This window comes from Canis lupus, chromosome 31 (genome assembly GCF_011100685.1).
Source record: "Canis lupus familiaris isolate Mischka breed German Shepherd chromosome 31, alternate assembly UU_Cfam_GSD_1.0, whole genome shotgun sequence".
In the NCBI taxonomy this organism is placed as follows: domain Eukaryota; kingdom Metazoa; phylum Chordata; class Mammalia; order Carnivora; family Canidae; genus Canis; species Canis lupus.
The window spans coordinates 38,603,762-38,625,557 of NC_049252.1; the positions used below are offsets into that span (position 1 = coordinate 38,603,762).

A 21,796-nucleotide genomic window follows, 5' to 3' on the forward strand; every position below is an offset into this window, starting at 1 on the left:
CCAACGGGACTCGGGAAATGTGGCGGCGGCCGACATGCCCCGCGCGCTGCCCGGTGCCGCCCCTGTCGCTGCTGCCAGGAGTCACGCTGCAGGGGAAGCAGCCCGGGCCTGCCCGGCCCTCCTGCTGTCCCTGGTCGTGGCCACACGAGTGGGCCCGGCCCATGCCCCGTGGAGCGGACTTGAGCGCCGTGAGCAGCTGGCCACAGGACCGTGGGCAGAAGAGACCGCGATGAGCCGCGTGGTTCGGGGCGTCCGGGCACCCACAGGGCTCCAGGGGGCTGCACCCCGGCTTGTGGAGGACGAGCCCCAGAGGCCGTCCAGGAGTCCCGGGCTCCTCGGGGTGTCCGTGGGGCTCAGCCCCAGGCAGGGGACGGGGGACGGGCTGCTTCTTTCCCTGGGGCACCACCGAGGCCGACCCCGAGCTGGCCAGCAGCGCTCGCCGGGGCTTGGGTGACGCTCCCTGCGGCCGCCGGTCGGACTGAGGGCGCCGGTGCCCCGCTCGCAGCCAGCAAGGCTCTGGGCCCGGCTCCTCGCCCGCGTCAGCCTCCTCCGCCCACCGGACACTTGAGGAGGCAGCAGGCGTCCCCAGAGACGCCTGAGGTCTGGGCTGGACTCCGCGCTGGGGAGCCCGCCCGCCAGGCCCGACCGCTGCCTGCACGCGAGGCTCTGGCCTCGGCACCCGCCTCCAAGAATATGGATTTTTCCTTGCTAAGCTTCAGTGTATTTTCTGTCTCGAACACAACGCAGCCTTGGGTCGGTCACGCTGGCCTTCGGGAATGTGGCATTTGTACACGTGCTTATCATCACGCGTGTACAGTCCTGGAAAAGTCGGTCAACACACAGACCGGGGTCGGTTTACTGCACGCCCCGTAGAGGAGCTTCAACGCGCCGTTACCGGGACGGGGACCCCGAGAGCCGCCGAGCAGCCCCTGAGGTCAGCACCTGGGCTCGGACAGGCCCGGCCTGCTCCCGACCTGCGACCCGCAGCGCCCGGCACCGCGCCCCTCTCCCCGTGCGCCCTCTCCGCGCCCCTCCCGGTGCGCCCCCCCCCGCCCCTCTCTCCGCGCGCCCCTCTCCCCGCGCGCCCTCTCCGCGCCCCTCCCCGCGCGCCCTCTCCGCGCCCCTCCCCGTGCGCTCCTCCCCGCGCGCCCTCCCCGCGCCCCTCCCCGCGCGCCCTCCCCGCGCCCCTCCCCGCGCGCCCTCTCCGCGCCCCTCCCCGTGCGCTCCTCCCCGTGCGCCCTCTCCGCGCGCCCCCCCGCCCCCCTCCCCGCGCGCCCTCCCCGCGCGCCCTCTCCGCCCCCCTCCCCGTGCGCCCCTCCCCGTGCGCCCCTCCCCGTGCGCTCCTCCCCGTGCGCCCCTCTCCGCGCGCACTCTGGGCGCCCCTCCCCGCGCCCCCCCGGCCCCTCCCCGCGCACCCCGGCCAGGCGGGGGCGCGCGGACCCGCAGCCCCGGGCGCAGGAGGCTCGCGCGGCGTGCGCGCCCGCGGCCTGCGTGGCGGCGCCCCTCCCCCTCGGCGTGCGCGCGGCCGGCGGCGGGGGCGGCGGGGAGGGCGGAGCCGGCGCCGCGGGCCGCGGGCGGAGGGCGGAGGCTGAGGCGGAGGCTGAGCGGCGGCGGCGGAGGCGGCGGGGTCGGGCGGCGCTCGGGGCCGCGCTCGGGGCCGCGCCAGGCCACGGCCAGCGCGCTGAGCCCCGGCGTCCGAGCGGAGCCCCGGCGGCCTGGCGGTCCGAGCCCGGCGGCGTGCGGCGCGGAGCGGCCCGGGGCGAGGTGAGCGCGGGCGGGCGGGGGCTCGGACCCGGGGCTGGACACGGCCGCGGGCCCGCGTTTATGTAAGCGCCGCCGGGCAGGTGGGGAGGCCGGGCCGGGCGGGGGTCCGCGGGCGGCTGCTGCCCGGGGAGGGGAGGCTGCGCCCGGGACGGCCCCGCGTCTCCTCCCCGGGGCGCCGCGTCTGCGCGGGATGCTCTGCGCCGCGGACCGGGAGGCTGCGCCCCGGGTGAAGATGCGCCCTTGGAGACGCTGCGCCCCGGGGTGAAGCTGCGCCGGGGTGGGGGGGGGGGGGAGGACTGCGCCCCGGGGTGAAGCTGCGCCGGAGCGGTGGACTGCGCCCCGGAGGGAGCTGCGCCTGGTGGGGGGCGGTGGACTGCGTCCCGGGGTGAAGCTGCGCCGGGGTGGGGGGGTGGACTGCGCCCCGGGATGGAGCTGCGCGGGGGGTGGGTGGACTGCGCCCCGGGATGAGCTGCGTGGGGTGGGGGGTGGACTGCGCCCGGGATGGAGCTGCGCGGGGTGGGGGAGGATTGGGGGGGTGGATTGCTCCCCGGGATGGAGCTGCGTGGGGTGGGGGTTGGACTGCGCCCCGGGATGGAGCTGCGCCGGGTGGGGGGGGGTGGACTGCGCCCCGGGATGGAGCTGCGCCGGGTGGGGGGGGGACTGCGCCCCGGGATGGAGCTGCGTGGGGTGGGGGGTGGACTGCGCCCCGGGATGGAGCTGCGCCGGGTGGGGGGGGGCACTGTGCCCCGGGATGGAGCTGCGCCGGGTGGGGGGGGACTGCGCCGGGATGGAGCTGCGTCCTGCGCCGGGGAATTAAGCTGCTCCCATAGGGGTTGGGCTGCGCCCCGGGATGAAGCTGCTCCTGGCAGGGGCACAGCGCCCCGGGGTGAACATGCGCCCATTTTTTTGAGGGGGGTCGCTGCGCTCTAGGATGAAGGGGAGGCAGCGTCCGTGGAATGAAGCTGCACCCGGGTTGTGTCGGGGCAGGCGGAGGTAGACTGCACCTCGGGTGAAGGGGGACTGCGCCCCCGGGAGAGTAGGCTGCACCTGAGACGGGAGCCTGCGCCCCGGGATAAGGCTGCACCCCAGTGGAGGGGACGCTGCCCTGGGATGAAGCTGCCCCCCACGGTGAAGGGGACACTGTGCCCCTGGGAGGGGACGCTGCACTCGGGTGGAGCTGGGCCCCTGAGGACGGGGGACCGGGCCGGGGACAGCCCCTTCTCCGCAGGAGCGTGTCTGCTCCAAGGCTGATGCTCTCTGCCCAGGGACGGATGGCCGCGCCCCGACCCCGCGTCCCCTTCAGGAGGGCACCGCAACGGCTCGGAGCTGTGTGCTGCGGGGAGAGTAGAGCGCGCCCTTGGGGTGAGCTGTGTCCCCCTGGATGAGGCTGTCCCCTCCCCAGGGTGTCCGCGTGGGATGCTCTTCGCAGCGGCCGGATCAGGTACCGTGGGTGCCGGGCACCTGGAGCGACCGGGAACAATCTGGGGCGGTTGGGGGCCCGAGGTGACTTCTGACGCGTTCACATCTGCGGTAGGAAATTTACCGGGTTTGAATGGGTCTGAGGGAGGGCGTCCCGTGGGGCTGTGCCCTAGAGGTGTCGGAGTTGCCGTGACCTCCGAGGAGCTACCCTGGTCCCTGGCCCCGCAACCTTGTGTTTGTTTCGCGGTTGTGTTTGTTTCGCAGTCAATATTTTTAGCCACCAGGTTTTGTTCGTTACTTCTGCTAAAGACATTTTGTTTCCTTATTAAATAACAAACCCTGGTGGTTAGTTCCACTCCTCAAGTGTAGGGAAAAGTGGCTTGATCTCAAACTTGCTTCTTTATTTTGTCCCCTAGTGAAGATGATAGGTCGGTGAGCTTTGGGGAGCAGAAGGATTCGTCTAATCCTCTTTGTTTCCCCTTAAACTCACCCGTATATTTCATTCCTTTGAAAGGTGCCACCAGAGCTGCGTTTCGAACCCAGTGGGTAGTCTCGAGAGCAAGCAGCTCCCGGATGTCTCCGGGTTGCCCTCTTTTCTTGGGGGCAGAGGCTCCCCTCCGCCTGCGCAGGGTCTCCCAGAGGCGAAGGGGGAAGGCAGGCTGGCCCTGCTGCGCCGGGCAGAGGAGGATTAGCTGGCCTTCCCTGGTGGCCCCTCCGGTGGGCAGAGCCTCCCGGAATGGACGCCCGCGACAGGCCCGTGATCAGTATTTGATGAGACCTGCCGAGCTGGGTGCGGAGACCCCGCCCGAGCTAGAGGTAGGGGCAGGGGACCCAGGAGGGCATCGGCCGTGAGTGATGCCCGGTTGGACGTCCGGGGGTGCCCGAGACCCAATACATTCAGCTACATCCCCCACAAAATCGGAAGCTATGGTTGGAAGGGGAAAAAGGAGGTCTTTCTGCAGGGGGCAGTGGTGAAAAGAGAATTGGTCCAGCTCTGAGAAACTGGTGACACACGCATCAGGAGGTGCCGCGTGCTCATGAAGTCGGTCCTGGAGGGCAAGACCGGGAATCGGCCAGCAGCGTCATGCGCGCACGGCGTCTCCCTTCGGAGGCAAATGCGCTCCTCGGCGACTTGACAGGCTCGCACTCCGGTTGCTTTCAGGTTTTTGGAATGAGAAAATTCTTTAAACTTTGCTTTGGTGGATGGGTAAGGCGGACTTAACTCCGTTGGCACGTACTCCTCTGTGGCTGGCTGCGTGCCGGGGCCTCCCCGTTGCAGGGCCGGGGGATACGGGGGATACCAGGTAGAGTCCAGAGAGGCCCACACGCTGGCAGCCTCAGTAATGCCTTTCACGGCATGACAGTTGTAGAAACAGGGTCTGGGACTTGAGTTATAAAACTTTAGAACGTAGAGCGTTAGAATTGTCACGTCTGGGTGTAGAGATGTCCACTCGCACGGCGGACGCTCAGGTACGGAGCTCAGGCTTCGGGCCGACTCCTCTCCTCCCTCTGCCGCGGTGGCCGGTTACCGTGTGTGTCCACGCAGGAGCCAGGATACAGACACGGTTGTGAATATGTGTGTGTGTGTTTTTAAAGATTTTATTTATTTATTCACAGAGACACAGCTAGAGGGAGAGGCAGAGGGAGAAGCAGGCTCCATGCAGGGAGCCCGATGGGGGGCTCGATCCCGGGTCTCCAGGACCACGTCCTGGGCTGCAGGCGGCACCAACCCGCTGCACCACCGGGGCTGCCCTGTGGATGTGTTTTAATGTAGCTTTTAATATTTGCTCCGACGAACAGTGTCGCAGTGACTATTTTTTGTACGTAGGTCTGCCCGAGACCTGCCATGTCTTATTAGTCTCCACAATCCCTTAGTAACCCTAAGTATTAGTTCAGAATCCCTTAGTCCCTCATTCTATTCCCTGGAAGGCTGTGATGCTCTGTGTAAATTTATGAACTTGTGAACAGGGGCGGTTATTTAAATAGGGGAGACGGTCGGAAAGTATCCTTCGGAGGGTAATGGGCGAAATGAAATACTTACCAGCCTTTAAAAAATTTATTTAAGAGGAATTGTCGATCTTAGGGTGAAACTGAAAAGCTTAGAGTGTTCTAATTTTATTTAAAAACTTGTTTTTTTGTGTGTGTTAATTTTCTAAAATGCGAATTATTAAGAATATTGAAATTATCAAGATTTATAATTTGGTATGACGGGGAGGGGTGCCTGGGTGCCTGGGCGGCTGAGTTGGTGAAGTGTCTGCCCTCAGTCAGGTCATGATCTCGTGATGTCGGGCTCCCTGCTCAGCGGGGAGTTTGCTTCTCCCTGTCACCCTCACCCCTCCTTGTGGTCTCTGTCTTCCACGTTCTCTCTCTCTTTCTCTCTCAAATAAATAAAGCCTTTTATTTTCTTTAAAGATTTATTTATTCATTATTTATAATAGACAGAGAGAGAGAGAGAGAGGCAGAGACACAGGCAGAGGGAGAAGCAGGCTCCATGCAGGGAGCCCGACCCGGGACTCGATCCCGGGACTCGAGGATCACGCCCTGGGCCGAAGGCAGGCATTAAACCACTGAGCCACCCAGGGATCCCCAATAAAATCTTTTAAAAAACATAATTTGGTGTGATGGAAATGATGGTGTTAAAAACCCTATGAAAGTGAATCCATAATATATGTGGTTGAAAAGGCAAACAGCGAGAATTTCATTTAAAAAATTGTACATCGGAAAAAAAAATTGTACATCGGGCGCCTGGCCCGCTCAGTCAGCGGAGCTGAGACTCTCCATCTCAGGGCCGTGAGTTTGAGCTCACGTTGGGTGTGGAGCTTACTTAAAAGTAAAATAGAAATTGTACGGGGATCCCTGGGTGGCGCAGCGGTTTGGCGCCTGCCTTTGGCCCAGGGCGCGATCCTGGAGACCCGGGATCGAATCCCACGTCGGGCTCCCGGTGCATGGAGCCTGCTTCTCCCTCTGCCTGTGTCTCTGCCTCTCTCTCTCTCCCTGTGTGACTATCATAAATAAATAAAAATTAAAAAAAAAAAGAAAGAAAGAAATTGTACGTTGAAGCAGTTAGCGCGTCCTTATTCCTTGAGTGACTTTTCGTGTTCCGCGTGGGGTACGGCAGGGAACATGCTGGGCCGAGAGAGGTCTCCGTGTGGCCAGACCATTGGTATCAAGTTACCACGTTGTGGGAACGTGATCTGACTAGTGGGGCTCTTCTCCGCCCCGAGTGTGTAAGGTGCTCTGGGAGTGTGCAAAGAGAACGGCTTTGGTTTTCAGCTTGGCATCTTCGTGATGGATCAAAGGGAGGGTGGGGCGGGGAGGCCGTGGTGGCCGGGAGGTACCTGCTGTTTTTACTGGAAGTGCGGAGAAATTCTGCTTGCCCTTGGGTCAGCTCTGTTTCTACCGCGGGGTCACCAGCAGGTGTTCAGCATGCGCCAGGTCCTGTTGTAGGTGCTGGAGGCCCGGGTGTGAGCCCAGTAAGGGTGGGTGCCTGGCCTCATGGGGCTCAGGGCAGCGGGGAGGAGGGGGACGGTGAGCCCCAGCTGAAGTCGTAGGTGCCAGGAAGTGCAAATACGATAAAATGATAAAATCAAGGGTGTGCCGAGGCCTGAGAGGGGCGCAGGGTGGGAGGGAGCTGGGTGCTGCCGGGCGGGCAGAGGGGGCTCCGGGGCAGCTTCCCGGTCCTGTGCTTGAACTGTGGGGAGGCCAGTGGGAGGCAGGGAGGCCCAGCCCCGAGAGGACTGGAAGCCTTCAGGGGGCGGCCCTCCCTCCCTCCCTCCTTGTTTCCTTCTTCCTAGTTGACTTTAGAGGGTTTTGAATGGGGGAATGTGGTCCTCTGGCTCTGAAAGAAGCACCCTGGCCTGGCCCTTGGGCAGCTGACGCTCATCCGGCACCTGTGACTCGCCCGCCTACTTAGACGCCACACATACGTCGGCCTAAATCTCGTGATCATCCCGAAGGCGGGCCCCGTGATGCTCTTCCCGTGATACCTGTGGGTGACCTGGGCACAGTGACACGTGAGGGGCGGCCGCAGGCAGGGGGTGTGCAGGGGGGCACGCGGTGGCCGCGGGGGGTGACATCAGATCCGCCGGCTGTATCTCTGGCTCCGTGCTGTTGGTGGGAACGAGTTGCCGAGTACACAGGAGGTGGTGCTTTCCTGCCGCTCGGACCCACCTCACTTCTACTTCTTCAGGGTGCTCTTGGACGCGAAGCACAGACTTTTTTTTTTTTTTTTTAAAGATTTTATTTATTTATTAATGAGAGACACAGAGAGAGAGAGAGAGGCAGAGAGACACAGGCAGAGGGAGAAGCAGGCTCCATGCAGGGAGCCCAATGTGGGACTCGATCCCGGGACCCCAGGGTCACGCCCCGGGCCGAAGGTGGCGCTCAACCACCGAGCCACCCGGGCTGCCCGAAGCACAGACTTCTAAAATCATACTACTGTGCCTTCAAAAAAAAGGGGGGGTGAAACAGCAGTGAAATAAGATACAGTAATTCTAAGATTTCTTTCCGTTTAGAGTCTCATTCCCAGCCAGCCTTTGACGGGCAGATGTCCCTGGGCCGCCCCTCTGCGTTGTCCTGCGGCCCACGTCCCAGAGGCCTCGGCACGCCATGGGCTGGGGCGCCTGCTGGGCAGCCGACACCCGGTCCGTGAGTTTGGGTGCCTCCGGGTCTCCCCGGCGCGGGTTCAGGAGAGGTGTCCGGCCCTCTGGTGACTGACCTGTGGATGGGCTGTGTCGCCCCGTCTCCCGCGTGCCCGAGCCGAGCCACCGCCGTCCCCTGCTGCCCGGCTGACGGCACCGGGAGACTCCGGCATGCGGGCGTCCTGGCGCCAGAGTCCGGACGCGGGAGCCTGCACATCTCAGGACCGGCGACGTGTGGCGTGTCCCGTAGGTGGGCCCGTCGGGGTTGGAGCATCCCGGGATGACCCCGAGGTTGTCCGCATGAGCACTTGGCGCCGGCCGTGACCGTGACCGGCGGGTCTGCGGGAGCCGGCGCTGGGGACTGGCCGCGGGGAGGGCGCCGCCTCCGCGCTCACGCCCACGGACTGGGCCCTGAGCTCCCGCGGATCTGTGTGCCGCCGCATCTCAGATGTGTGATCTAGAGCAAGCTGTTTAATCTCTGCTTCGGTTTTCTGATCCATAAATTAGGGAGAGTAGTGGCAACCTTTATCCTACGGTTGTTGGGTCAATAAACCGAGCTAATGTAAAGTGCCTAAAATAGTACCTCTACCCAGTACCGGGGAGGCTTTACTTTGCCTGTTATTTTTATGATTAGTCATCCAAGTGGAGATGTTTGGATACAAGTGGAAATTCAAGGTTGGGCTCACGGAGAGGTTGGGGCCAAATATGTAAATTCGGGAGTCATTTGCCTGTTGCTGGCGTCTGAAGCCGTGGGCTGCGCAGTCAGTATAGATGGAGACGGAGACGAGCAGATGGGTGAGGGGGGAGCCCGGGGCTCCCGGCAAGGGGTCCGCGGGAGGAGGGGGCCTGCCAACACCCACCGTGAGGAGGAGCCCGGGAGCGTCCAGGCGCCTGGGACCCGGATTCTCTGGAGGAGTTTTGTTAGAAGGGGGCAGAGTGTGGCCCGGAGCTGGACGGGTCATGGGTTCCAGGGAGTCCGGTAAATTTACTTTTTTTTTTTTTTTTAAGATTTTATTTTTATTTATTCACGACAGAGAGAGAGAGAGAGGCAGAGACACAGGCAGAGGGAGAAGCAGGCTCCACGCAGGGAGCCCGACGCGGGACTCGATCCCGGGACTCCAGGGTCACGCCCTGGGCTGAAGGCGGCGCTAAACCGCTGAGCCCCCACCCCCACCCCCTCCGGGCCGCCCGGTAATTTTACGTTTTAAAAGGAGATGGTGATAGTGTGTTTCCGGGCTGACGGGAGTGCTCCAGTGGAGGAGGACTTTACAATATGTCGGGGAAAAGGGTAATTGCAGGAGGCGAGTCCTTGGAGGAGGGGAGGGGAGGCTGGGCGAGTGGGACCTCTGCACGTGGGAACCTGGACCCCAAATACTCGTAAACCCGTGCTGCCCTTTTGAAAGGACGGTGTAATGTTGTGCTCAGTCCAGGAAACTTGGGGGTCATGCTGTAGGACGTAGGATCCAGTTTCGCATTAGCTCATGGTGCCAGACGTGCCTTGGGGCATCCCTATAGAAAGATGCAGGTGGAGGTGGCACTTTGCTTTATCAGCACAATTGACTCACTTCGGAAAGCGTCACTAGCTTTAACTAGACGTCGGCGTCTTCATTCACCGACTTTGGTCGTGTTTTTGAGGACTAGCACGGTGTGCCCCCTGCTTTGCGCTTGAGTTGCCTGCGCCCGGGACGGCCGCCCACCTCCTGGGGCCCCCCTGCCCCCACGACGCCGAAGCGCCACTGTTAGAGTTACCTGTTCAAGTGGCCGGATCGCTTCCTTGCATGTGCTGCTTTGTGTCGTTTGCGGCCCTTTTGGGTTTTTATTTTTTTAGGCTCAGAGTTTTGAAATCCCAACCTCAGGAGTTGACCCAGCGGGACGGAGCGTGAAGAAGCCTTCGCCGGCCTGCGTGTGCCTGTCGCCCGTGCCCGTGCCCGGGGAGAACTGGTTTCGACTCCTCTGGGCGCCCCTTCCCGCAGTGACAGGTTCTCTGTGTGAGTCATCGTGGAAGGACGCACTCTGAAGGAGAAGGCCTCGCCTCCTCGGGCCAACATTCCAGCGGGGAGGCTAAGCCAGGCAGCAGGGCAGACCTCTGCCTTGAAGCTCCTTTGTCTGTGGGCTCAGGAGACGGGGCTGAGGAGGTGGCGTCAGGGCGGCTCCTCCTGGGGTCCTGCTGGGCAGGCCTCTGTCGACAGGGGCGCCACGGTGATGCCCAGAGGAGACCGGCTCTTCCTGCACAGGAGCCCTGCGTGCTGGAGCAGCTGGGGGGGGGGGGGGGCAGCAGCCTTTGTCCAGTCGTTGATGGGAGGTCACAGCGGAGGTGAGCGAGAGACACGCGTAGGGGCCGGCTGTGCGTCCTCCCCTGGACCCTGGGCAGAGCTTGAGGCGGCGGCGATGGGGTGAGCTGGGTGGAGTCTAGGGGTGAGGAGGCAGGGGCGAGAGGAAAGGCCCTTGGAACTCGGAGTCGTGGTGATGCTCCGTGGCCAGGACCCGAGGTGAAGATCCTTGAGTTACGGGCATCATTTTGCATCAGGTTCCCTTCGAACCTGCCGTCGCCTGTCCCTGGGTGTGGGACGTGCAGAACGTGAATATACCTGCGTGTGTGCGATCTGGAACGCGTGTGGTTAGTGAGACACAGACGGGTGTCCGAGCAGCAGGGGCACCAGGTGGCTCGGTCGGCCTCGCGTCCGACCTTTGTCAGCCCACGTCACGATGTCGGGGTTGTGGGTTCGAGCCCCGCGTCGGGTCTGCGCCCCGTGGGGGAGCCCGCGAGAGAGTCTCCCCACCTCCCCCTGCAGCCGGCTTCGGCGGCGGGACTGGCAGGAGCTGGGAGCCCTTGTACTTGGGTCAGTTACTCCTCACAAGTGCATCCCCCCCCAGGTTTTCGGATGGGGAGCCGATGCCGGAGGTTCGGGACGCTCTGGGGGGGGGTAACTTTGCTAGTGTTTGCGCTTCCTGCGTGTGGGGCCTGGGGCGAGGTTAGTGTGGCCTGGTGCTCGCGGAGCCGAGGAGGTCTCCCTTCTGTGGCGCCATCCTCACCGTCTGACGGCTCGGGGACTCCGGCCCGCCTCCCTGGGCGGCCTCCTCCCCTGGGTCCCCTGGTGCCCCGTCCCGGCCAGCAGCCCCGTCAGAGCCTGATGGGCGGAGACGGACCCCTCGCTGCCCTGCCCGAGCCCTGCACCTTGCCCTGCACCTTGCCCCACCTCAGAGGCCTCCAGGGGCCTGCCGTCCCGTCCTGACCCGTCCCGTCCTGTCCCCCCAGCCTTGGGCCTCGCCCCAGCCGTCTCCGGGGCTCCCCCCGCTGCACCCTCACCTCCTCACCCCCGCGTGTCCTGCTTTCCCCCAGCCTGCCTTCCATCAGGCTGCCCTCCCGGCGGAAGCCCCCTCCCCGAGGGCTCAGGACAGCGGCGGCAGGTGGCAGCAGCTGCCCGCGCCCCCGGCACGAGTGACTGACGTGTTGTCACCGTGTGCGCAGGTAGTCAGCGGCGGCTGCGTTCGCCCGCCCCCCCCCCAGCCCCCCCCCCCCCCCCCCCCCCCCCCCCCGCTCCTGTGCACTCGGTGAATCAGTCATCTATTTATGCCCGCGTGTCTGGGTTATCTCCAGATCCTGCGCTTTCCTTCACGGAGTAGAAACATTTACAAAACACTCAGAAGTCGTTCCACTCCCTGACGTACAATGTAGCGAAGGAGCCTGTGGAAAGCGGGGAGTCCTCAAGCCGAGGAGGGCGGCTGCGTCCTCCCGCGGCCACTTGAACCCCGTAGGGCCACGCGCGGCCCGGACGCCTTCTCCTCGGCGGCGGCAGTCGGGGACGTCACGGTTCCCACTCCACGGGGACGGACGCGAGGGCGCGAGCAGTTCTGGGAGCTTTCGGAAAAGCAGCCGAGTGGAAGCAAGGAACCCGGTCCCAGGGCCGGCGAGGTGCTGGGGGGAGGAAGAGGAAGCTGGGTACCGCGCCCCAGCCCTGCCTCTGAGCCCGGGCGCCCTTCCCTTCCGCCCCCGCCGCAGGGTGGGTGATTTCCAGAAGACGGGCGTCCGCAGCTCCCGGCGTCTCACAGGTCGTTGCCCGCTGTTTACCCCAAGCCTGCGTGCAGCCCTCCCTCGGCGATGCCCGGCCCCCTCGCAGCTGCTGAGGCCCAGCGGGGGCTCGCTCCTGGCACCTGACGGAGAGGAGGTGCAGAAGGGGGGCGCTGGGCCAGGAGGCCGTCGGGGGGTGGGGGTGGGTCACCCTCTGGAGTCCCCGGGGGACTGCAGACCCTCCCTTTCTCAGTCCTCTTAGTCTTGGGGGACCAGCCTGTGCTGCTGGCCTGGAATTCAGTGGAGCAAGGCTCGTGTTCCAGGTGTGTAAGTGTAAACTTATCGCAGCCGAGCACCGACGGCTCCATCGCAGGTAGTGTTTAGTTAGTGCCCCCCCCACGTGGTGGAGCCCTGCGGCCGCCTCACTGCCAGGTGTGCGCACAGCGCTCGTAGGTCCGCCCGCAGATCCGCCCGCTTCTGCTTTCGGCCAGCATGCGCCAGGCTCCTGACTCCCCGAGTGCCAAGCACGCGGGCGAGGCGGTTTCCTTGGGAGGAGGAATGCACTCAAGGACACAAGGTGGCTTCTTTTCATCTGTGTGAGGCTGAGAGTCCGTGGCCATACGAGGTTCCCCGCGGGGGACCACACGCCCCTCCTAACCCAGCGCCGGGGTCTCCTTCGCCTCCTTGTCTTCCCTTTGGGGAGCGGGCTCTTCGGGGCACCTGCTTTCACGGGTTCCTGTCCTTGGAGGCCGGGCCCCGTGTCCGTGGGTGCAGCCTGCCTCTTACCTCTCACCGTGCTACCCCCGCGGGGCTGCTGCCTCGGGAAGGGGTGGTCCCCACGGGGAGACGGGCGCTGTCGGCCCGCTGCGCGGAGCACTCGTCGCTGGAGCGCGTGGAGGCCTCCCGAGGTTTCCGCCCGGCGCCGTCAAGGGCCGCGTGCCCAGCCACGGGGTTGCATCTACTCCGTCCTGGCGATGAGCGAGCTCGGTCATGTGAAACGCGTGCCTGTCCGTCTTGATTGTCTTGAATTTCCTTCTTTTTCAGAACAGGAATCTACTCCAAATAACGGTCGAACAGAAGGACGCCCGCCCTTGCGTCGGTCCGCGCCCGCTTGGGCCGCGTGCTTCTGCTGCAACACCGCGTCCTCGGCCGGGCTGTGCCAGGCGGTTCTCCCTGTTGTCGTTAGGTCCAGACTTTATTTTCACTCAGGACTTAACCTGAACGTATAAGGAGCCTCACACGAGGACGTTTTACGCGAACGGTTCCCGGGAGGCGGTGGCGCTCGCAGCCTTCAGGGAGAAGCTGGTTGGGGGGCTGAGGCCAAAAAATCTTCGTCGGGGAAGACGTGGAATTCACGGGAATGACCCGCAGGCCTCGGGAGCGGCGGCCGCGTGGGGTCGCAGAGGCCAGCCTAGATGTGACCGTCCCGGAGACCCGAGGGGAAGGTCCCTCCCGCCCCGTTTGGGCCGCTCTCCGGAAGTGGAGAGACGGAGAGCTCTGTGGCAGGACCGCCGGCCCGTGTCCTGCCGAGGACGTGCCGCAGCATCGCCCGGGCGGGGGTCAGGGTCCCGGCTCCCTCCTCCCGCTCCGACTCTCGGGGATCCTCTGTGTCGCCCATGGAGGGCTTTCACCCCCGTGCGCGTGCACGAGTGGCGCCGCGCGTCATTTTACCACGAGCTCCCTGTTCTTTAGCCTTTTCCTCTGCCGGGGCTGTGAGGGGCCTGATAGTTCCACAGGGACGGCAGGTGCGGCCCAGCCCTGTGTGCCCCCGGGCAGCCCCGTGTCTGCAACTGAAGGCCGCGGGGGCTCTCGCCCGGAGCCCGGGTGGCGGGGAAGGGAGGCCCCTTCCTTTCAGTGAATGTGGGCGTTGGGGCGGGACGTCCCCGTGGACGGAGCCCCCGTGAGTGGAGCGGCCGGGGGAGGGCAGGGCTGGGCCGTGGCGTGTGCGGGCGGGCGCGTGCCACCCAGCTGTGGGCCGGGCTCTAGGGAGCCGCGCGTGGGAGGTTTGGTGCTAGCAGCGGCCGCCGTGACCCGTGCCCTCTGCGGACGACGCTTGGGTGGTTTTCGTGAACATCCGAGCGCTGTGGCCGCTACCAGGGTCCAGTTTCAAGGCGCGTATGTCGCTCGGGCAGGAGGCCGGGGCGTGGGGGCCGAGCCGAGTGGGCGGGTGCTGGGGAAAGGGATCTTGGCCTCGTCTCCAGTTTTCTCTCCCCGGACTTACTTATTCATTAAAAGGGGCCGAGCAGTAACATTAGAGCGGAGGAGGCCAGCGGACACCGCCTTCCCCCGGCGACCCGAGTGGCCGTGCCTGGGACGAGGCCGGTCGCCTCTGCAACCCCGATGGCACGCGGGCATGTCCCGTCTGCGGGGTCCCCGGCACAGACGCGCCGTCGCGAGGGCCCAGGAGACAGAGCCCGGACGACACCCAGCCCGCCCCTCCAGCGCCCGGGTGCCCGAGGACGAGCTTCCCGAGGGGACCCGGTGGCAGAGCCAGCGCGGCCTGTGGATGGGGTCCTGGCGCGCGGGCTCTTCGTGGGGAAACGGGTGGACGCGGATTCTGTTGGCGCCCGAGCCGGTCGTGTTGTGCCCCAGTTGTATCATTTTGTAACTTCTCGGCAGTTGCGTGGGATGCAAACGCCAGGGGAGGCTGGGGAGGGACGTGGGGTGCAGCCCGTCATTGCACAACGCCCACGGCGGGAGGTGTCGCCACGCCGCGGAGCTCGGGTGAGGCCGGGCCCTGCCGACCGTCCTAGCCGCCAGCGAGGTTCAGTCGTGTGCCCTGAGGGATCCCTGGTGCCTTCTCACTGGGCATCGTGGTGCCGCAGACCCGCGTGGAGCCGTCTGGAGCCATGGGGTGGGGGCGTCGGGGCAGGGACCGTCAGCTGCAGTGACCAGCCCGGGCCGGCCACCGGGGGTACCGCGTCCTTGTCGGGGCCCCTCACGTGCTACGGCTATTTTCCTACATTGCCTTGGTCCTTTGGTTTTATTATTTTTCTTCCAAAGAGAGATTTCAGGCGTTTATGCATTAAACTATTGGACTTGCCTTCTATGACCTGGGGCTGAGTCCTGTCTGGGAATATTCTCCTGCCGCAGGACCCGTTGCTCTTTTGTGTCTTCTGGCGGTTCTGTAGTCTGTTTTCCACGCGTGGCTTATTAACCCGGGAGAACTTTGCTTTTGGGTAGTTCGAAGCGAGCCCCGACGCTTCCCCGCTCGGCTACCAGTTGTGCGTTGACGGCGGCGCGTCTGCGGGTGCCAGGGTGGGGGGGGCAGCACCCGGGTGCACCCGAGAGCCCGCTGCGCCCGCCGCGTCCCCGCTCTCTGGGGAGGGGACCCGACTGCGGGGAGTGCCTCCTCCTCGTCTCCGTCCTCCCCTCCGCTGGCTGGTGCTCCGGGCCCCTCGCGCTCTGGCCTCCCCGCCAGCGCCTCTCTGCCTCCCGCCCGCCGTGGACTGACCCACGCTGCTTCGGGCGCTCCCTTTACCCGGTGAGCAGCTCCCCCTCTGCTGAGCCGGTCTTAAAATAAACTCCCTCACGAACAGCACTAGAATTTCGTTTGCTTTTTTCCCCGCGCCGTTGGGATGGTTGTGTGGGTTTCCCTCCCCAGTCTCTTAACACGGTCAATTTCACGAATAGATTTCCCGATCGGCACATTTTCGTTCTTTCAACGTATTGAAAATTAAATTTGCTGTTTGTCTTAATGCTTTTCCCGTTTTCAAAATGAGCTCCTCCCCGTCCTCTCAGCCCCGCAGTGTTTTTGTTTTTTAGATTTTATTTATTTATTCACGAGAGACACAGAGAGAGAGGTAGAGACACAGGCAGAGGGAGAAGCAGGCTCCATGCAGGGAGCCCGACGCGGGACTCGATCCCAGGACCCTGGGGTCACCCCCTGGGCCGAAGGCGGCGCTAAACCTCTGAGCCACCCGGGCTGCCCCTATTTTTCGGCGGCTGGCCTTTTTGGAGGGAAGGGGGTGCAGTAAGCCCCGGTGGGTAGCATTTGCCAATTTCTATGGCATAAACAGTCCCACCGTGGCTTGTTTCAAGCTTCCAGTGAGCTGTCCGCTGGTTCACAAGATTCCGGAAAGTCCTCTCCCCGGAGCCGGCAGGCGCTGGCACCGGCTGCCACGGAAAGCCGACGGTCCCCGACGCCCACCGGGAGGCTCCTCGCGCCGTCCAGGCCAGCGCTCCTGCCTCCCTGGGGCAGCCGCCACCGTCCCGTCCTTTTCCTGGCGTGAAGACCCAGTTTACTAATTTTCACATTTTCCTGTCTTCCGTGCGTTTACAGCTCTGTGCTTCCCCCCAGGACCACCTCGGCATCCTCGTTTATAGGTAGTAAGGTGGGGGGCTCGCAGTGACTCCGTTGGGCCCCGAGCATCTGACGCCTCACCGTTGCCGTCGTAGCAGACTTTACCAGACGGCGTAGGTTCCGCGGCCGTAAGTGTCCCGCGATCCGAGGGCTGGCTAGCGTCTCGTACTCACGGAGCTCTTCATCTTCCCTAGGATACGCTGAGCCTCTTTTCAGTCACCGTGCGATCGTTGGACGAGTATTTCGTGAGCTCCTGCGTCAGGCACATGGGATGCCAGCGGCGTAGCAGTGAACAGCATAACCCAGTGTCGTCGTCGCGTGGGGCGCGGGTTCTGGTGCATCTTGCAGCAGCGTGGTTTCCTAGTTTGATGTCCTTGCCAGTTTGCCCCTTACTCAGACCTCTGCTTGCTCGGCCTCTGGTGTTACGTAAATCAGCCTTCAATTAATCTGATTTCGTCCACAGCTTAATTTCAAAATTCCCTGCTGCAGTATTAGTTGGTGTGTAGTGTTTGCTGCTTATATAATTACTTCTGCTTTTACTAAATCCTCATGATGAAAAGGCAAAGGAATGGGATCCGGTGGCTTCACGTTAGGAAAGGTCTATTTTTTAAGGGGCTGTGACGGCTGGGTGCTTGGAAGAGTTAGCGAAGTGACACTCTGTGGTGCGTGGACTGTCATCTGGGGAGGAGCCGTGGGTGAGCTCATCACCTGCTGCTGCAGCTCTCTGGATGCCGGCAGGCTTATTCCCTGCCAGCGTGCTGTCTGTCTGGCTCCCAAAGGCACCGGGGTGTTTGTGGGGCTGTGTCTCTGGCAGCGTGCGGCTCCGTGGGGTGGGAGCCTGGCTCCCGAGCACCGTACGCTGCTGTTGTGCACTTGCTACGCGCTCTGTGATCCGGTGGGGCGAGGAGGTCAGGGCGCAGGTCCCCGTTCTCCAGTGAGCCTCGGTCCACGAAGACTGGTGGGTTTGCCTGGGGGAAGAAGATCTAGGGACCCCCAGGGAGTTGAGCTGCATGGCTGGATGCAGGCCAGCGGACCTCAGAAATCCATTCGCCTGTTTTAATAAGAGAAAACAGGTCTATTTTACTAATTCAGACAATTCAAAAGCCCGTAGAGATCAACTTTCCTCGTTTCTTGGGGAGGATATTAGGAAACAGGGTGAAAAGCACAGTCTGGATGGGTCTTGGCTCCTGGCCCCCTGAGCATCCTGTCGGCAGAGAATAACCTTCCACCTGCTGGGCCCAGGGGTGTAGAAGGTGGAGCCTGGCCCGGCTGAGATCCGAAGCCAAAAATGCATTCTGTTTCCTTGCCCTGGTCTTGCATGACACCCCCTTCCCCACCAGCTGGGGCGTCATCAAGGATGGAGGAAACCCCTGAGGCCCTTCCTTTGTTTATCAGCCGACTTTGGCCTCTTGGAAATGACCCACTGGGCTGCCCCGTGCACCCCCACCCCGTGCTCTTTCGGTCATGTTGCAACCTGCTGCAGGGAGGGATCCGAAGGATGGGCATCAAAGAAAACCATTTTCATGGGAGCAAATATTATCTTTTTCTCCCTGTATAGTTGCACCTTGGAATCTGATCTCTGAAGATGATAATTGTGGGGACTGAGTCTCAATATGACAGTTGAACCCTCATCGATAATCTTTAATTCTTGGAATCCGAATTCAGGAGCCCGCATCAAAAGTAATTCTTCCATTGTTGTGCACATGTTGGGTTTTCAAAAAAAAAAGGAGTACGTCTCATTTATCTGTACTTAAATTCCTAGGCCAGACTGATGCTACTAGTGTCATGGGAAAGCAGATCACCTTGCTGTAAATATTCAGGCGATCATCACATTAGGGATTGGACCAAACGACCGACCGCAGGTGAGGAGGGGAAATCAGTGAAGCTCTGAATCGCTTAAATCCAACTTTACCTGAACAGTCATCTAAAAAACCATAGAGTCTCCCAATCCTATGAAACACGAGTAATAATTCGTCATCACCCATTCTTGTGTTTTTTAACTGGTCTTTCTTGAAGGTGGGTCTCAGGCCCTGGAGATGTCAAAACTGGCATCGCGTTTCGTTTTCCCGAAGCCGAGGAAACCTGTGTCTTGTTTTCTAGAGCCAACGGGGTGATCTGTTACTGGGCTATTGAAATCATTGGATGAGGCTCATATCATCCTTGCCCCCCCGCCCCCCCCCCCCCCAATATTTACACAGTAAACAATGAAAACCAGGAAGCCCAGGCTCTGAGATAAGCAGGGTCTCCGGAGGAAGGAAGCTGCGCGGCTCCGGCCACGCTGTGGGCGCCACACAGCCACCTTCACACGGTTCAGGCCGCGGAGGAGCCTGGTGGGAGCGTGGCTGGGGGCCCCAGGTCGCAGGGAGGAGAGTGTCGCTGGGTGCACCAGCTGCGCCGACCTGCCCGTGCTCCCCGTGGCGGGTCTTCAGAAGGGCCCTCGGACATCCCCGGCCATGGGGGCGGAGAACGGGCGCTCTGTGGGTGCGCAGCCCTTAGGGCCACAGCCTGGCTGTCCTCTGACCCGGTTCCCTGCCACGTTTTATTCTGTGGCTCTGCATCTCGTCCTTGTCCTGGGCGAGGAGGGTCAGGGTGCTCGTGACCCGTCGCTGTGTGTCCACAGGGGTGTCCCCTGGCCTGGCCGCAGCCTCCTTCGCTGTGTTTTCTCTCGGGAAGACACCCTGGTACGCAGGGCCCAGAGGAGGCAGGGGCAGCAGCCTCTGGGGGGTGCAACGGGATGGGTCGGGTCTGCTGCGGCCCCAGTGACAAGGCCCTGTGGGTGCACGCTGCTGGCCAAGGGTTTTTATCTTTTTTTTTTTTTTAAGATTTTATTTATTTATTCATAGACATGCAGAGAGAGAGAGAGAGAGAGAGGCAGAGATGCAGGCAGAGGGGGAAGCAGGCTCCCTGCGAGGACCCCGACATGGGACTCGATCCCGGGACCCCAGGGTCACGCCCCGGGCTGAAGGCGGCGCTAAACCACTGATCCACGCGGGCTGCCCTATCTTTCTGTTTATTTAATAGGCTCCACGGCCAGTGTGGAGCCCGATGCGGGGCTTGAACTCCCCACCCTGAGATCAAGACCTGCCCTGAGCTCAAGCCGCCCAGGCGCCCCGGCCTTCGGGATTGTTAGCTTGTCCGGGCTCCCCGAGGTCCGGGCTCCCCGAAGTCCGGGCTCCCCCAGGTCCAGGCTCCCCCAGGGTCCAGAACCTGAGGCCAGAACTTCATTATTCCGTGGCCTCCTGGCTGTAACCCTGGGTACGTACCTCCCACCTGCCCTGAGTCTGCCCTCACGGGCACCTGGGGTTCCCGGCTCCCGGCCCCGCACAGCTGCGGCACGGTGGGTGCTGAGAACACGTTTGACAAAATCAAGTGAAGTAGCTCGCTGTGTCTCTGGCACTCCGTTTTTGCTGGTGATCCGTTAGTCATCCCAACTCCTGCCTCGGCATCGGCTGTGTGGCTGTGCGTGATTCACACAACGGTGAGATGGGGTTTCCTGATTTTAATGTGCGACGTGCTCTTTCATCGGACGAGTTTCTGGGGATTGACGCTCTTTTGAGAAATACAACGTAGCTAATTCTTCAGAAACGCCCTTTACAACCCGAGAGGCCGGATTTAAACCCAAGGGTCCGACGTGGATTTTGAGCCTCGTCGAGGACCCGTGATACCAGTTGCTATCAGGCGGCTTGTTCTGAGCTTCCCGAGTGCCGTGAGCTGGTGTGTGGTCTGAAGCTGCCTTTACGTTGGGAAATCCGTTAAGTAAGATTTCAGGGAGTTTTTATTAATTCCCTAGGATGTTTCCGAATTGTGGGTTTGGTGAAAAGTGTCTTTCTGATGTTTGGCTGCTGGCATGGCCCCTGGGGGGACACGTGCCTGTGCCTGCTGTGTCTTCGCCCCACACCTGTGGGCTCTCTGTCCCCCATGCCCGCGTGCACACCGGGACCCTCAGGACCCCGTCCTCGTGGGCTCTCCATGCACACGGCTCTTCTCACCCCTCCCCACCATCACCCCATCCCCCCTCGCAGGGAGCTCTGCGCCGGGCAGCGGGCAGGGAGGCGGTGGGAGCACACGACACATGGTAATGTGTGCTCGTGCAGACCTGTACGTACCAAGCAGTCCTGCGCACGAAGGTGACCCGAGAACAGACAGCTGGGGCCTCGACGCGGCAGGATGGCAGGCCGGTGGAGTTCATGCTGGGGCCTCCCCGCTTGGATGCCTGTCCCCACCCTCATGACCTTCTTGACTGTTCTGGTTGGGCTTTCGCCTCTCTGTTCCCTGAAATGGCTCTTATGAGTCCCTGGGGACCTGTGTTTGTCAAGGTCAGCGGCCACTATCCTGTCCCTGGCTCGCTTAGGCCCGCAGCAGCATCTGACACGACTGCCTGAGCGGCTGGATTCCCCAGCCTCTGCCTGCCCCAGCATCCAGGCTCCCCCCGGGTCCAGGCTCCCTCAGAGTCGAGGCTCCCCCAGCATCCAGGCTCCCCTGGGTCCAGGCTCCCCCAGCATCCAGGCTCCCCTGGGTCCAGGCTCCCCTGGGTCCAGGCTCCCCCAGGGTCTGGGCTCCCCGAGGTCCAGGCTCCCCCAGCATCCAGGCTCCCCTGGGTCCAGGCTCCCCTAGGTCCAGGCTCCCCCGGGTCCAGGCTCCCCCAGGTCCAGGCTCCCTTAGGTCCAGGCTCCCCCAGCATCCAGGCTCCCCCAGCGTCCAGGCTCCCCAGCACCCAGGCTCCCCCAGCGTCCAGGCTCCCCCTGGTCTAGGCTCCCCCAGGTCCAGGCTGCCCAGGGTCTAGGCTTCCCTGGGTCCAGGCTCCCCAGGATCGGGCTCCCCAATGTCCAGGCTCCTCCAGGGCCGGGCTCCCCAAGGGACAGGCTCCCCCCAGGTCCAGGCTCCCCAGGGTTCAGGCTCCCCAGCATCCAGGTTCCCCAGTTTCCAGGCTCCCCCGAGGTCCAGGCTCCCTAGGGTCCAGACTCCCCAGGGTCCAGGCTCCCCAGGGTCCGGGCTCCCCCCAGGTCCAGGCTCCCCAGGGTCCAGGCTCCCCAGCGTCCAGGCTGGGTGCGGATGCCTATCTAGGATTCTGGCCCTGCTGCCCAGCCCTTCCCCCCGCTCCAGGAGTGGTGCAGTGCACACCTGCCCAGAGCCGACTCCTGGCCCAACCTGCCCCTCCTGCCCCTCCGGCCCATCCCTGCATGCCAGCCTCCCACCGGGCCTGCGGTCATCCTCATTCCCTTCTCCCCCTCGCTCGCCGTCTGTGCGAGGCCCACAGCCCCTCCAGAGCTGTTTGTCTTCCCCTCTGCTCCCTGCAGTAAGCAGCGGGAGCTCCTCCTTAGCTTTCCCGGGTGCACTTGCCCCCGTGCAGTCCGCCCTCACGGGGTCGCACAGTCATCCTTCCAGGGGCACATCCCATCAGGTAACCCCTGCTTGCCCTTCCAGTGACTTCCCTTCAGGGTGGGAAGAAGTGCACAGGCCGTGCCCCGTGCTGGTAAGTGGAGCCCCACGCCCAGGTCCCAGTGTCTGCTGTTCCTCCTGCAGGGGACACTCTTCCCCCGGCTGTCTCGACGGCTGCCGTCCAGCCATCGGCCCCCACGTGGTCTCCTTGGGGAGAAGGTCCCCTCTGCCCTCCGCATGTTCTCGTCCGCGTCACCCTGCGTGTGAGCACGTGGTTGGCGT

General features: G+C 63.0%; 1 protein-coding gene across 4 annotated transcripts in view; it reads left to right on the top strand.

Moving 5' to 3' along the window:
• Positions 1-816: 816 nt before the first annotated feature.
• Positions 817-21,796, top strand: part of ADARB1 (adenosine deaminase RNA specific B1) — a 138,329-nt gene continuing 117,349 nt past the window's right edge. For 2 of the 4 annotated variants that reach the window (XM_038581660.1, XM_038581663.1), the window contains exon 1: positions 1,713-1,764. The gene's annotated coding sequence lies outside the window, so the exon portion shown is untranslated. Of the gene's footprint in view, positions 935-1,712; positions 1,765-3,091; positions 3,206-21,796 lie in introns of those variants that run through there. The other 2 variants (XM_038581661.1, XM_038581662.1) reach the window with 2 other exon arrangements.